This window comes from Papio anubis, chromosome 6, assembly GCF_008728515.1.
Source record: "Papio anubis isolate 15944 chromosome 6, Panubis1.0, whole genome shotgun sequence".
Lineage (NCBI taxonomy): Eukaryota > Metazoa > Chordata > Mammalia > Primates > Cercopithecidae > Papio > Papio anubis.
The window spans coordinates 2868998-2885830 of record NC_044981.1 but is presented as its reverse complement, the minus strand read 5'-3'; the positions used below and the strand labels follow the sequence as shown (position 1 = coordinate 2885830).

Sequence of the window (16833 nt, the reverse complement as noted above, 5' to 3'; positions counted from 1 at the left end):
GGAGTTTTAAAGAGAACAATAAAATCAAAGATTAGGATGTTAGAAACTGTCTTTCCCTTTTAAGGCTGGATCTTTGGATTGAACAGAAAAAGAGAAAAGGAAAAGAATGAATGGAGAGGCAAGGGTTTAGCTTTACAGGAGGGTTCGTGAGCCTCCCAGCTACTGCACGGTGTGGAGCTAGCACTCTTTTCCACTTTGTCTCCGTCACGGAGAGCTTCAGCACTTCAGACCCGCAGAATGTGGAACAAATGTGTCCCACCTCCACAGGTTACTCGTTAAGCTGCGCTGCTTTTAGCTGGAGCAGAGAGCGCCTTTAGATTAAAGCCACTAGGGGTTGAATTTTTGTTCTGGGGGTCTTTCAGCTTTCAGGGCAATCCTGTTTCCAGTGGCCAAGCTTGTGGCAGAGTGGGTAAGCTGTGCACAGCTTCTCCCCATTTATTTTATGGGGTAAGTTGCCCTTTAGTGGCCTGACCTTTTGCACAGATGGCAGTTATTTGGAGGAATGTCCTTAGGGAAACCTGGAGAAGCTGGGGGCTTGTAAAGCAGCCAGCCATTGAGTCTGCCTCTTGTCCCTGCATTTTCGTTTTTTTTCTTTTTCTTAGCCCTGTTTTCCTTATTTTGCTTTTGATTATAAAGACTGAGGAGGTTCATTTGAGGATTTCCTGAATAGGGGCCACGCTGTGTTACAAAAGAAAATTAGATATTTCTTTTTTTGAGAGTCTGAGGGTTAAATTTGTCTTAATGCTTTAGGATGCAGCCTAGCGGTGAGTCTGAAGGAATAGACGGGGTGTGTCCCATGGTAGAACTGGAAAACACACGCCTCGGGGGCAGTGCCACTCAGGGTCATGAACCGCCCTTCTGCTTGGGACATCCTGCCAAGACGAATGCCGAGATGTATGCCAAGTTCCACGAACGTCTGCTGAGGGACTTGGCATGCACTTTATAAAGGGGCATCCCACCTATTAGTAAAGATCATCCAGGGGGACCTGCGGCTGGACAGCCAGTCCAGGTTCTCTCTCACGCCCGGGTAATCAGCCCAGGTATGAGGAAGGAGGGGTACAGGAAGATCTACACCCGTGCTGGTCCAGGAAAGGGAGCGGGCAGGGGATCACTATTCTGAGGCTGTCCGAAATTACCTAATTTGGCAACATCTGGAACAGGATGGCTGGGTGACTCTCCAGAGTTTTTCTTTGTTTATTTCTTAAGGTATAGGCTGATATTATTGATTCAAGACCTCCTTTTCTTTTTTTTTTTTTTTTGAGATGGAGTCTCGCTCTGTCGCCCAGGCTGGAGTGCAGTGGCCGGATCTCAGCTCACTGCAAGCTCCGCCTCCCGGGTTTACGCCATTCTCCGGCCTCAGCCTCCCGAGTAGCTGGGACTACAGGCGCTGCCACCTCACCCGGCTAGTTTTTTGTATTTTTAGTAGAGACGGGGTTTCATCGTGTTAGCCAGGATGGTCTCGATCTCCTGACCTCGTGATCCACCTGTCTCGGCCTCCCAAAGTGCTGGGATTACAGGCTTGAGCCACCGCGCCCGGCAAGACCTCCTTTTCTAATGTAAGCCTTTTAATGCCATGAATTTCCCTGGAAGGACCACTTTAGTTGCATCTTACATATTTTCATATGTTGTATTTTCATTTTCACTCGTTAAAAACACTTCTAATCTCTCTCAAGACTTCTTTGACCCATGGGTCACTTATAAGTATGTTTAATTTCCAAGTGTGTGGTATTTCTTCTATTGTCTTCCTTTTATTGATGTATAGTTTAATTCTATTATGGTCAAATGACATATTTTGTATGATTCCAATTTTCCTAACTTTGTTAAGCTGCAGGATATAATCTATCTTGGTAAATGTTTCAAGTGTGTTTAAAAAGAATGTGTATTCGGTCATTGTTGGATGGAGCGTAATATACGTGTTAATTAGATCTAGTTGATTAATGATTGCGTTAGTCTGCTTTGCATTGTTATAAAGGAATATCTCAGGCTGGGTAATTTATAAAGAAAAGATGTTTATTGGTTCATGGTTCTGCACGCTGTACAGGCACAGCCCCAGCGTCTGCTTGGCTTCTGGGGAGGCCTCAGGAAGCTTCTAATCATGGCACAAGGCAAGGGGAACCAGTTTATCACATGGTGAGAGAGGGAGGAAGAGAGACGGAAGGGAGGAGGTGTCAGGTTCTTTTAAACAATCAGCTGTCATGTGAACTGGATAATATATAAGCTGTTTCAACTGGATAATAGAGTGAGAACTCACTCATCACCAAGGGAACGGCACCAAGCCATGCACGATGGATCTGCCCCCACGTCCCAAACACCTCCCACTAGGCCCATCTCCAACATTGGAGGTCACATTTTAACATGAGATTTGTAAGGGACACACATCCCAACCACACCAATGATGGAATGTCATCTCCTTGATGATTTTCTGTCTCCAGTTCTATGTATTGCTGAGATAAATGGTTTCTGATGAGAAATCTACAGCCATTTGAATTGTTGTTCCCCTATGGGTAATAAGTATATTTTTTATTTGACTGTTTTCAAGAGTTTTTCTTTATCCTTACTTTCATGTGGTTCTCTATGATATATCTGGATGTGTATTTCTTTTGGTTTATGTTGTTTGGAGTTTGAGATTGTATTTTGGTTATTGTATTTTTCAGTTGTAAAATTTCCATTTGCTTCTTTTTCCTTTACTTTCCTTTTCCAGACAGTATAACTCTGTCACTCAGGCTGGAGTGCAGTGGCGTGATCACAGCTCACTGCAGCCTCATACTCCTGGGGTCAAGCAATCCTCCTGCTTCAGCCTCCCAAGTAGCTATGAATGCAGGCACGTGTCACCACACCAACCTAATTTTTTTTTTTTAATTTTTCATAGAGATGGGTTCTCAGTATGTTACCTAGGCTGGTCTTGAACTCCGGGTGTCAAGTGATCCTCCCACCTTGGTCTCCCAAAGTGCTGGGATTAGATGTGTGAGCTATCGTGCCTGGCCTGTTTCTTTTTGGTATCTTCCATTTCTTTACTGAGACTTTCTCCTTTCCCCTGGTTTCTGGAATATTTGTAATTGATCATTGGAGGGTATTTTTGGTTTTGGTTTTGGTTTTGTTTTTTCTGTTTCCTTTCCTTTCTTGTAATGATGGAATTTTATTGTCTTATAGATCTAGCCAGAAGTCTGAAGTCAAGATGTCGACAGGACTGGTTCCTTTTGGAGGCTGAGGGTAGATTTGTTCCATACGTCTCTCCTGGTTCCTAGTGGGCGTAGGTAATCATCAGCGCCCTTGGCTTGCAGCAGCCTCACTCCAGTCTCTGCCTCCATCCTCACATGGCCTTCCCCTTGGGGGCTTCTCTGGGTCTCAAATCTCTCTCTGCTTTCTCTTACAACAACACAGCCATCGGGTTTAGGGTCCACCCTAAATTCAGGATGGTCTCATCTTGAGATCCTTAACTTATTTATGCCTGCAAGGACCTTGTTTCCAAATACGATCTTATGTCGTGTTTCCAAATACGACATTCTTAGGTATCAAAGGCTAAGACTCGTGCATGCCTTTTGGGGGGGATACAATTCATCCCACTACAGGGAATAATTTACATATGATAAAACTCAACAATTTTAAGTGGCCAGGCATGGTGGCTCTCCCCTGTAATCCCAGCACTTTGGGAGGCCAAGGCAGAAGGATCGCTTGAGCCCAGGAGTTTTGAGAGCAGCCTGAGCAACATAGAGAAACCAGACACCACTTCTACAAAAAATAAAAGATAATATTTGCCAGGCGTGATGGTGCATTTCTGTAGTCCCAGCCGTTCAGAGAGATCTCTCACCCTATTTCCACCATGTGAGATAGAACGAGCAGTTGGCAGCATGTAATCTGGAAGACGGCCCTCACCAGGACCGGACTGTGTTGGCGCTCTGATCTCGGACTTTCAACATCCAGAACTGTAAGAAATTAATTTCTGATGTTGATAAGCCACCCAGTGTATGGTATTTTGTTATAGCAGCTAGAACTGACCAGGACACTCTTTTAAGAAATCTGTACTTGACATTTGGAAAATATTGAGAAAGGCAAATATGACCAATGCCAAATTTGGAGCCAGATGAAATTGTTTCTTTCTTTTATTTTAAACTAGAGACTGGGTCTCACTATGTTGCCCAGGCTGGTTTTGAACTCCTGGGCTCAAGCAATCCTCCTGCCTTGGCCTCCCAAAGTGCTAGGATTACAAGTGTGTGCCACCACACCTGGCCAAGGTTGTTTTAGTCTAGTAATGATGAAAATGCATCTCAGGCGCATAAGCTTGGCAGGTACCTCCTGAGTAGTGGCTGAGGGCATTTATTTGTCTGCACTTGAACTATGGGTGTATATTTTTACCTTGGAAATGTTAAGGAGTACCATTAGTTCTTTTCTCTAAACCCCTATTCCTGGCCCTCATTCTGCCATTCAGTATGTGGTCATAGTTGGACAGTTTCTTATGAAGAAAGAAAGTGAATCCTTAAGGAAGAGACTAAGACGTTAATTAATCCAGTAATTCACCAGCGATGTCTTTCCTTATAGCCCTTGGCTCAAAGTCCATGGCATGTAAATCAGACACGGTGACTGTGCAGCTCTGCCTGCTCAGTTCACCACACCCATGTTATTCGAGGATGCACATAGATGTACACAAGAGGGCACGTAGATGATGACCACTTTCTTACCTAAGTCACGAGCAGCGAAAGAACCTCATGGGAAAAAAGTTCCTCTTAGTCATAATTCAAGGAAGAAGAATACCATTAGCAAATGCATCACTGTAGTCAAAGCTGAAAAATAAGACTTTTAGTATATACTCTTAAAATGGTGATCATTTTACACTATTTTAAGGGATAATTTATAAGGTTTACTTTCAGCTAATTTTACAATACACAGTCTTGGAAAATAAGATGGAATAAATCTATGCCCTCTCCAAATGAAATTACTAAACTTTATGAAAAGTCTGATATAATGTGGCTATTCTAGATGAGAGGTTTTAGCCTTGTCCTTCTGAGAATAATAATAGTTCATGCTGCATGTTGAATTCACCAGGGCACTGACTTTTGCTCTTAGCCACAGTCCAACCCTGACGAATATCAATCTGATCATAAGAATGTTTAGGTTTTCTTCTCCTCCAAGCACAGGGGAATTTGGTACCTAACACAAAGCAGAAAGAATGGCCAAAGATCCCGGGAGCCTGAGGCCCATCCTCTTTGGGTGGTGATACGGGTAACGGGGAGAAATCTGGCAGTGGCAATGTCTCATGGCTTCGATTATGTGGGCACCTCACCCATCCCTAGTGTGGCGCATTCTCATTTCAGAAATCCCTAGAAGACTTCTCGTCTTTCTGGAAGACAAATGGGCAAACAGCTTCTGTGCCAGAGAGAGTTGAATGAAAGGCAAAACGCTGAAGTGTGAGCTAGGGCAACTGTGGTTATAATGACAGAATCTGGATTTGGAACCATCTGTTCAGGCCCTTCAAAAGAAAAAATATTGTACATAACGCTAAAATCACTGGTTTCAGTCCATCCTACCAACAATAGGAGTTGAGAGTTAAGCAATGTTATTGTTAAGGTTTTTAATCCTGATCCCCAGAGTCCATGTTTCATGTCTTCTAAAAGTAGCTTAATTTCTTTTCCTGAGAATTTAATTTATGGCACCAGTCTGAATATCGCAAAAAGGAGGAGCCCCGATAGATAGGCCAGCAACAACCTCTCTAGGAGCCAGCCTCGGTGGGGCGGGTCTGTGAGGTTGTCCCAGGGCTCTGCTGCCACCTGCAGCCCGTGCAGCTCAAAGGCATATTCGTGACAGCCAGCCGGATGTCAAGTGCTCCTGGCGTCCTCTGCGGCACAGGAGTGGGGATCGGATCCTGGGAGGTCCAGGCTGCAGTGGGCCATGATCGCGCCACTGCACTCCAGCCTGGGTGACAGAGTGAAAACCTTGCCTCAAAACAAAAATGGAAACAAAAATCCAGTGAATCTCATTGGTCCCTAAATGCCCTTAATAACCGCCCTTCCACCCTTAATAGCATAAGAATGCTGAGCGGCTTTGAGACGGGAGTCTCGCGCTGTCGCCCAGTTGGAGTGCAGTGGCGCGATCTCGGCTCACTGCAAGCTCCGCCTCCCAGGTTCACGCCATTCAAACCTTGAGAGGTGAACTGATAGCAAAGTCTGATGTAACCACGAGCACGGGTGCTTTGACCCTGCCATTCTGGGGTCACTGTTGAGTTTACATCCTGCACAGGCTCATGGACATGGGTCCACTAGGGTGGACATGCCCTTGAGTGCTCAGGGCTCACACTCCTGAGGAGACCCCGTGTGAACTCTAAAGGTGCCTCTCTTTCAGGTCCATTGACTCAGCTGTTGTCCCCAAAGCAACATCCCCTGCCTCAGTGGTAGGCCTCAAGAGGTTTGTTTTGGCAGGGGAACGAGTGGTGTTTTGTTTTGAGACAGGTTCTCGTTCTACCACCCAGGCTGGAGTACAGTGGTGTGATCATGGCTCACTGCAGCCTCAACTTTCCAGGCTCAAGTGATCCTCCCACCTCAGCCTCTCAAGTAGCCGGGACCACAGGCGTGCACTACTATGCTCAGCTAACTTAAAAAATATATATATTTTGCAGAGATGGGATCTCGCTATGGTGCCCAGGCTGTTTTCCAACTCCTGGGCTCAAGCAATTCCCCTACCTCAGCCTCCCAAAGTGGTAGGATTACAAGTGTGAGCCACTGTGCCTGGCCAAGAGGATTTTTAACACAATGTGCATCCAGATTTATTTTATTATTATTACCCTTTCTTATCACAAACTATTTCACACGTACAAAAGTAAACTTTATAGAAATTGATTTATACATGACAGTGAAATGAATACTTGAATACTCACCATTTAGCTGAAGACATAGATCATTAAAAATACCTTTAAAGACTTGTGTGCCCCTCCCATCACATTACTATTCTGAATATTTAATTATACTTTTCCACATGAATTTGGCAGGTGATTTTTTATTTGATATGGTTTTATACTTGAACTGAGTGATATCTAAAACCTGTATTTTTCACTCAACTTTATAATTATGAAATATACACATCTTGATGTGTGGACCTGTAGTTAATTATTTGTTAATTGGGTAGTATAGAGAGATGTGTAAATGCTCAATTTTACAGTCAATTTTTGAACAATGGACACTACCCACCAGTGGACTATGAATTCATCTGTTGACCCACAGTCTTACTAACACCTGGTATTGTCTACACTGCTGGGTGCAGTGATTTTTTTATACCTATGAGATCAATTTTGTTCAAAATTTTTTTAGACAGAGTTTTGCTCTGGTTGCCCAGGCTGGAGTGCAATGGTGCGATTTCGGCTCACTGCAACCTCTGCCTCCCAGGTTCAAGCAATTCTCCTGCCTCAGTCCACTGAGTAGTTGGGATTACAGGCATGTGCCACCACACCTGGCTAATTTTGTATTTTTGGTAGAGACGGGGTTTCCTCCATGTTGGTCAGGCTGGTCTCAAACTCACAACCTCAGGTGATCCGCCCACCTCGGCCTCCCAAAGCGATCGGATGACAGGCGTGAGCCACCGCACCTGGCCAATATTTATTATTTTAATGGCATCCATTTGACTACCACTTACTAAGAGATGTGTCCTGAAATCTACCACTCTGAGAGTGGATTTGTCAATTTCTTTTCATAATTCAGTGTTTGCTTTATATACTTCAAAGCTGTTTATTAATGCATACCAAGTTTGGAAGTGGTATAACTTCATATTGAATTGATACATTCATCATTACACAGAGACCTTTTTTATTCCTAATCATGATTTTTGCTCTAATGTCTATTTGTGCTTGATATTAATACAATGATCCTACCTGCTTTTGAGTATTTGCGTGGTATATCTTTTTACATCCCTTTACCCTTAACTTTTTGTGTGGATGGCTTAGATATATCTCTTGTAAACTGAAGGTAGCTAAATTTAAGCTTTTTATCCAGCTAGACTCTTTTAACTGATATTTTTGTCCATTGACCTTTTTTGTGATTACAGATATATTAGGATTTTTTTTTCCACCATTGTATTTTGCATCGCCAATTTGTCCTTCTTTTACTGTTGATTTTTTTCCGTTGTCTTCTTTTGGATGATAGCATTTTTTCTTATTCCATTTTTCTCCTCTACTAATTTGACCTCAATTTCTATTGTTTTAATACTTATCCTAGAAACTTGAATATACATATACCACTTAAAAATCTAAATCATTAGCGTTATCCCCCCTCCCTGAAAAAAGAACTGACTGTTTTTATTTAGATTATACCCTCTATATGTTATTTTTGCCCAGGATTATAGTTTTATCTGCTTTTTAACCCTATAAATTAGGCTATATTGTTATTTATTTACTTTTGAGACAGGGTCTCACTCTGTCACCCAGGCTGGAGTACAGTGCAATCATAGCTCACCACAGCCTGTAACTCCTGGTCTCAAGGGATCCTCTCACCTCACCCTTCCAAGGTGAGGCAGCTAATTGTTTTTAATTTTTTTAGAGATGAGGTCTTGCTATGTCGCCCAGACTGGTCTCAAACTTCTGTTCTCAAGCTGTCCTACCACTTTGGCTTTCCAAAGTGCTGGGATTACAGGTGTAAGCCGCCGTGCCTGGCTGCTAATCTACTGTTTAATTTATTCAGTCTTTAATTTCAATGTTTATATATTTCAATTCTAGACGTTCCTTTCAGTTGTGTTTCAAATCTGGTCACTTTTGAATGTCTTTATTTCTTTAAACATTTTGTACGTGGTTATTTTGTGTCGTGTGTCCCATAATGCCAATATTTGAAGATCGTAGGTGATTAAACCTATTGCTTAGTGTTTTTATTTCCAATCATGTTTGTTCCCTCATGTGTTTGGTCATCTTGCAGGGCATATATTAGACTCCGCTTAATCAAAGGGAATCCTGATAGGCATGAGGTCATGTTTTTCTCCAGAGAGAATGTGCGTTTACTTACTTACTATACTGAAGGTGGCTATCACTTGGGATCACTTAACTTCTTTAGATTTTGCTGACTTGTGGATGTGGGTAGAATAAATTCCAAATCCAGACCCTATGGAATAAGAAGGGTTTATTTTTCTACCCAGAGCTGAGACAGAGATAGGCTACCACCTGCCTGTCTCCCTGTAAGGGCGAGCGTATTTTTCTACCCACCTTGGAGCCCCTCTACGAAGTCTTGATTCCGCTGCCCACATGGCACAGCCCCCAGGCCTGGTCTTGCTCCCTTTCGCTCGGTTATTGGTACCAGTATTTGATGCCGATGCAGCCTAAGTTTCCACACTTACTTTTCAGTCCGCTGGCAGCAACTTGTTTATTGTTGTTGTGGTGATGGGGGTGGTGGGGTGAGGGGTGGGGGATACGCTTAGGTATTTTCCTTCATTTTTTATGATCTTAGTAACACATTTAAAAGTATATTTGCTGTGATTTACTTGGCATCTAGAAGTGTTGCTTCAGGAGAGCTTTCCAGATGTCTTGTCTGCCACGGAACAGGAAGTGAAAGTCTCTGCGTGGTTTTTGACCTCACCCAGCCATGACACAGAAGAATCTCTGACCCACAAAACGTGAGGCCCTTGTAGACCCGGGGACCCCGCCTTAGGTTTCTGCTGTTCTCACTGCGAACTGCCCAGGAGAGTCTTTAAGGGTCGCTTCTTAAAAATGGCCTTTGTTCTGTGCTGCTTCAGTTCCCCGAAGGGTTCCTTGCCCCAGTGGAGCAGAGCACAAGCTTTGGAAAAGGCTGCCTGGGTTTTAGTTTCCACGCTGCCTCTTGTAGGGGTGGAGCCTGGGTCAAGTGACTTGAGCTCTGTAAGTTTTGGTTCACCATCCGTAAAATGGAGATAACAAAACCTTCTTACAGATTGTCAACTCAGGCTGCAAGACATCAACAGAGGACATACCTTCCATCCATGATTCAAGAGTTTAGATGACACACACTTGGATTCTGACCACCTTTACCTTCAATACATTCTCATCGAACACATCACTGGCTGCATCGACGTTCCAGCGTATCAGCCCACTTTACGGGAAGAAAGAAATGGGGAGAGATGAGCAGAAATCAGACTTCCCAGCAGACACAACCCGAGGCAGGGTCAGCACCTGGGCCATCGGGATCCCAGACAGGATTTCAAGCTCCTCCTGGGATCCTAGAGGGAAGGTTTCTCGTGACAGGACTGAGGACACGCTGGCACCTAGCGTATCAGGTGGGGCAGCTATGGAAGCCAGACTCCTTTTCTTTCATAGATGGGGAAACTGAGGCCCAAAGAGGTGGGGGAGCTTGTTCAGGGGTACTCAGCTGCTGGCAGAGCTGGGCCTGGATGCAGGACTGCATCAGCCTCTTCTCCCTCTGTCACTTCCCCACAAGGGCAGATTCTTCCTCACGTTTTCCTCCTCCTTCTTTGTGTATATACTTAACCTGCTTCATGAGGAGATATGCTACTGTAAATTTTGTTACAATTTTTTTTTTTTTTTTTTGAGATAGAGTCTCGCTCTGTCGCCCAGGCTGGAGTGCAGTGGCCGGATCTCAGCTCACTGCAAGCTCCGCCTCCCGGGTTTACGCCATTCTCCTGCCTCAGCCTCCCGAGTAGCTGGGACTACAGGCACCCGCCACCTCGCCCGGCTAATTTTTTGTGTTTTTTAGTAGAGACGGGGTTTCACCGGGTTAGCCAGGATGGTCTCGATCTCCTGACCTCGTGATCCGCCCGTCTCGGCCTCCCAAAGTGCTGGGATTACAGGCTTGAGCCACCGCGCCCGGCCCTTGTTACAATTTTTATATACCTCTATGAATGTTTTTAGATTATGGTCTTCAGATTCCAAAATTAATTTGTTTTGTTTTCACTGGAGTACTGCATATTCCCATGTAGATAGTCACCATGCTTGCAGCATTATTTAGGATTCTTTGATTGTAACTGCTATACGCTCAACTCACAGCACTAAGCAAAAAAGGCAACATCTTGCCTCACATAACTGAAGAGCTGAGGAGGAAAAGCTCCAATTCAGGCAGAGGTGGATGCAGGTGTTCACAGCGTGTCACTAGGGAGTTGTCTCTCTGTGTGGCTTGGCCGCACCGTCCTCTGCCTGGGAGCGTTTGTGGGCCAGTGCTCTCAATGTGTTGGCCCCTGACCCACTTGCCTCATCACAGCTCCAAGTCCAGAAGCAAGAAAGGCCTCTCTTTCCTGATAGGTCCAGTGAACCCCTGAGTTCAGTCTCCCTGCCTGGGGTGGTTAGGCAGTGCCTGGGCTAGGCCACGGAACACTGTGGTCAGTCAGGGCTGTGAACTGCCACTGCTGGGTTTGGAGGAGGGGCTAACCCTATGAACACCACACAGCTTGGTGAAAGGGCCTGGTTCCCCTACACGCAAAAAAAACCAAGGTGTTGCCATCAGAAGGAATGGGAATAGATATGGGACAGGCAAAGATGACTCTTCACAGTGTCTGCCATGTAGCAGCTCAGAGTGCTTCGTCACCACCCCAATCACAGGCACTTTGGTTGCTTCCAGAGAGGAACCAGACACCCTGGGTTCAAACCACATCAGCCCTTCTACAGCTGTGACCCTTGGGCAAATGTCTTTTTTTTTTTTTTTTTTTGAGATGGAGTCTCACTGTGTGGCCAGGCTGGAGTGCAGTGGTACGATCTCACCTCACTACAACCTCCACTTCCCGGGTTCAAGCCATTCTCCTGCCTCAGCCTCCCGAACAGCTGGGATTACAGGTGTGTGCCACTATGCCCAGCTAAGTTTTGTATTTCCAGTAGAGACAGGGTTTCACCATGTTGGCCAGGATGGTCTCGATCTCTTGACCTCATGATCTGTCCACCTTGGCCTCCCAAAGTGCTAGGATTACAGGTGTGAGCCACTGTGCCTGGCCTCCTTGGGCAAATGTCTTAGCTAACTTTGCCTCAGCCTCCTCACCTGTCAAGTGGAGACAGCAATAGCTCTTGCTCTGAGGGCTGTTATGAGGACTAGATGGGCCACTAACACACGTAAAGACTACATCAGCCCTGGCACCTCGAGTAAGCACCCAACACATGGTAGCTACTGCTTCTCACTTATGATCAGCATTGCTAAAATCAAAACATTTAATTTGCAAGATAGTGTTTACTTTCTCTGTATTTCCCTAGAATCCCTTTCTGCACATGGAATTACCTGGCTAAAGGTCCAGCTGTGTTCAGAGTGCTTGTATTTCACTGCCGGATAGCTCTCAGCTGCACGAGCTGATGATACTGTCCTGGCACGGTGCCTTGTACGGTGCAATCCACATGACCTTGAGGCCGAGAGTCTTGCAACACTTTTATCATTGTTTTCTTTTCCTTTTTTTTTCTTTTTTTTTTTTAGATGGAGTCTCGCTCTGTTGCCTAGGCTGGAGTACAGTGGGACGATCTTGGCTCACTGCAACCTCCGCCTCCCAGGTTCAAGCGATTCTCCCACCTCAGCCTCCCGAGTAGCTGGGACTATAGGCATGTGCCACCACGCCCGGCTTATTTTTGTATTTTTTAGTAGAGACGGGGTTTCAGCATGTTGGCCAGGCCGGTCTTGAACTCCTGACCTCGGGTGATCCTTCCGCCTCAGCCTCCTTTCAAAGTGCTAGGATGACAGGATGGAATAACACTTTCATTTAAGGGCCGGCAAAATCACTTGAGCATGCATCCATCAGAGGGAGGGCGGCTTTTAGGAGAGGTTCCACACAGTGTCCACTGCTGAACTGTTCATTAACTAGCTTTTTTTCGCATCCTCCTCTTATTGCTATTTTCTGGGGCTTGGTTTTGCCCTCTTGAGAAAGAAATAGGCCTGTGCTTATTTCCCTCTCCCCTGGAACAAGGCACCATCCACTCTCCTGAGCTGCCGGGAACTTCTCCAAAATTCCTGGTGCTTTCTCACATTGAGCAACATGAGTCTCTTTCCTGTTTTTACCAGCCTCCGCCCATGCAAGGCTCTGAGACAAACTGCACGACCGAAGACGTCTTTCTGAACGCACAAAGCCCTGTTTGCCTAAGAAAAAGGTCGCGGGCCCAATCACACACATCTGGCTGCAGTCAGTTCCAATTTTTGTTTTTTTTTGTTTTTTTTGAGACAGAGTCTTGCTCTGTCGCCCAGGCTGGGGTGCAATGGCCGGATCTCAGCTCACTGCAAGCCCCACCTCCCGGGTTTACGCCATTCTCCTGCCTCAGCCTCCTGAGTAGCTGGGACTACAGGCGCCCGCCACCTCGCCCGGCTAGTTTTTTGTATTTTTTAGTAGAGATGGGGTTTCACCGTGTTAGCCAGGATGGTCTCGATCTCCTGACCTCGTGATCCACCCGTGTCGGCCTCCCAAAGTGCTGGGATTACAGGCTTGAGCCACCGCGCCCAGCCCAGTTCCAATTTTCTTTCTTTCTTTTTTTTTTTTAATGGCAATTCCTGCTGCCCTGCTGATACTGAATTTATTTTCATTTTAAGTTTTTCAGCAATAAGATCTTAAAAACCGGCCAGGCATGGTGGCTCATGCCTGTAATCCCAGCACTTTGGGAAGCCAAGGTGGGCGGATCACCTGAGGTTGGGAGTTCAAATTCAGCCTGACCAACATGAAGAAACCCCATCTCTACTAAAAATACAAAATTAGCTGGGCATGGTGGCGCATGCCTGTAATCCCAGCTACTCGAGAGGCTGAGGCAGGAGAATCACTTGAACCAGGGAGGTAGAAGTAGCGGTGAGCTGAGATCGCGCCATTGCACTCCAGCCTGGGCAACAAGAGTGAAACTTCGTCTCAAAAACAAACAAACAAACAAACTTAAAAACCGGCAGAAAATGTATCAGGGTGCCCGGTACTATGGGAGATGAGATATAGGCTAGAGCCCAGCCCTCGAATTGCTAACAGTTTTGCTTGGGAACCAGAATTAATGTCTTCCGCATACTCAGGCCAAGGTGACAGCACCGGCTCTCAGAGCAGCTGGATTTCAGGAACTTCCCATCCTCTCAACCCACACGGGAAGGGACAGGCCCCTCGGCAGTTAGAGAACGCACTTGGTCACACTTCAGGGTTGCCGGAGGGAGGGTGGAGGACTTCCTACCTCACGGTGATCTGAGGTCCAGCAACCCTAGGGACCTCAACTTGAGGCTCTGTAGGGCTGTGACACAGCCTCTTTGCCTGCCAGCCCTGCCCCGGATGCAGCCTGCTGAGCGAGCGTGGAGGAGGGGAGCTATGTGGCCAAAACTCTGAGGCACTGAGGAGCACGAGGGAGCCACCCTTCCTGGCATTTCTCCTGAGGCTGTCTGTCCTTCCCCAGCCTCTTGAGCCTACAGTCCCAATCAAGAGCCAGGCCGGTTTCTGCAAGTCCAGGAGCAGAAGAGAAACCAGTGAAGATTTCACCACTACATATCAGACCAACCATGGCTGCTGGGTGATGGCGCTGCTCTGCTGCCAACACACGACTGCAACACTGAGAAACTGCCACCAAGAAAAACCCCCAATCCACTGATCCCACAAAGAGGGGAGAAAAAGGAAGGCTTCATGCTGAAGAAGAAGAAATACAAATGTGTATGTGCCGTTTTGCCTCTTGACATTACCGTGGAGGCATTCACACGCCTGTCCATTTGGCATCGTCACGAGCGATCCCCAGACAGAGGAACCAAAGATCAAGTTTTACAAAGATAACCAAGGACATCTTAAAGGAGACGGGCTTTGCGATCGTTGGAAGGGGGAAGCTGTGGATCTTGCATTCATGCGTTTGGATGAAGATGGGACATTAGAAACTGCACGTTGCGGGTTGAGGTGGCCAAGTTTCAATGGAATGAGAAATACGAGGCTTCAGGAAGGAAATACACGAACCACAGGAAGGCTCTGTCTCTACAGCAGAAGCGGCCACGCCACAGGCCATCCAAACGCCACGACATGAGTGAGTTGTCCTCATCGAACACATTTCATCCTGTGAATTTTGAGGATGGCCAGAGAAGACCTTCAAGGACAGTCAAGTTTGGACCAACTCGGAGGCTCATTCTCTTTGACAGACACCTGGCTGGTGAACCTGTGTCATGGAGGAATGCAGGAGCAGCTGCTCACTGTATTCAAACCTTTGATGGAAGGTGGTTTGAATGATACGGTTGAGCAGACTCCAAGGCTGAGAGGACGGGCGGCTTCCTTCAGTGTCCCTGAGGCCAACACACTCAGTGCTTCGATTCCACAGAGGGGGACTTTGGGTGGTGCTGGGGGCGTTGAGGAAGAAAGGGCCCTGGGCACAGGCAGCAGCGCCGTCCTCAGTAGTGATGACAAGGAGGAGGAGGAGAAGGGAAAAGAGGAGGATATGATGACACAGATGGTATTTAATCCCTTAAACTTGCTTTTAGGGAAGTTCCTCCATCTGCACGTGCCTGTCAGGGTAATTATTAGTAGTGTTACGTGAACACATGCACAGTGGTACAATGCCATCAGACTAAATTTTTAAAAAGTTTTAAATTTTCATTGTAACTGGCAATTAATGATTTTTAAATTATATTTATTTATTTATTTATTTGTTTTTTGAGACAGGTCTCATTCTGTCACCCAAGGCTGGAGTGCAGTGGTGTGATCTCAGCTCACTGCAACCTCTGCCTCCCAGGCTTGAGCAATTCTCTCACCTCAGCCTCCAAAGAACCTGGGACTGCAGGTGTGCGCCACCACACCTGGCTGTTTTTTGGGTTTTTTTTGTTTTTTGTAGGGTTGGGGTTTTGCCATGTTGCCCAGGCTGGCCTCAAACTCCTGAACTCAAGCAATCTGCCCATCTTGGCCTCCAAAAGTGCTGGGATTACAGGTGAGAGCCATCACGCCTGGCTATTTTTAAAAAGAGCCTTGCTCTGTCATCCAGGCTGGAGTGCAGTGACACAGTCATGGTTCACTGCAGCCTTGAACTCCTGGGCTCACGTGACCCTCTTGCTTCAGCCTCCTGAATAGCTGGAATTACAGGTGCATGCCACCATGCCTAGCTAATGTGTAGTTTAAAATTTTTTGTAGAGATGGGGTCTCACTATGTTGCCCAAGCTAGTCTTGAACTCCTGGCCTCAAGCAATTGTCCTATCTCAGCCTCCCAAATTGCTGGGGTTATAGGCATAACTCACGGTGCCCAGCCATTAATTTTTTTTTTTTTTGACGGAGTCTCTGTTGCCCAGGCTGGAGTGCAGTGATGCCAATCTCGGCTCACTACAAGCTCTGCCTCCCAGGTTCATGCCATTCTCCTGCCTCAGCCTCCCGAGTAGCTGGAACTACAGGCACCCACCACCACGCCCGGCTAAATTTTTGTATTTTTAGTAGAAATGGGGTTTCATCGTGTTAGCCAGGATGGTCTTGATCTTCTGACCTCGTGATCTGCCCACCTCGGCCTCCCAAAGTGCTGGGATTACAGGTGTGAGCCACCGTGCCCAGCTAAGCCAATGATTTTAAAATACTTTAAATAAATAAATTTTGTAATGTTTCACTTAAAAAAAGAGACACATTCTGAGAAATGTATCATTAGGTGATTTCATAATTAGTTGATTTCATTGTCAAGCAGACATCACAGAATGCACTTACACAAACCTAGATGGTACAGCCCACTACACACCCAGGCTTTATGGTAGAGCCTATTGCTCGTGGCTGTAAACCCCTAGAGATGTTACTGTACTGAATACTGTAGGCAACTGTAACACAGTGATAGGTATTTGTGTATCTAAACATAGAAAAGCTACAGTAAAATTACAGTATTAGTCCAGGTGTAGGTGGCTCATGCCTGTAATCTCAGCACTTGGGGAAGCTGAGGTGGGTAGACTGCTTGAGACCAGGAGTTCAAGACCAGTCTGGGCAACATAATGAGATCCTGTCTCTACAAAGAATTAAAATAATTAG

The 16833-nt window shown here is 46.0% G+C and overlaps 1 pseudogene; it reads left to right on the top strand.

Moving 5' to 3' along the window:
* The first annotated feature begins 14369 nt into the window (after nt 1-14369).
* On the top strand, nt 14370-16300 carry LOC116275245 (annotated as a pseudogene).
* The last annotated feature ends 533 nt before the right edge of the window (nt 16301-16833 follow it).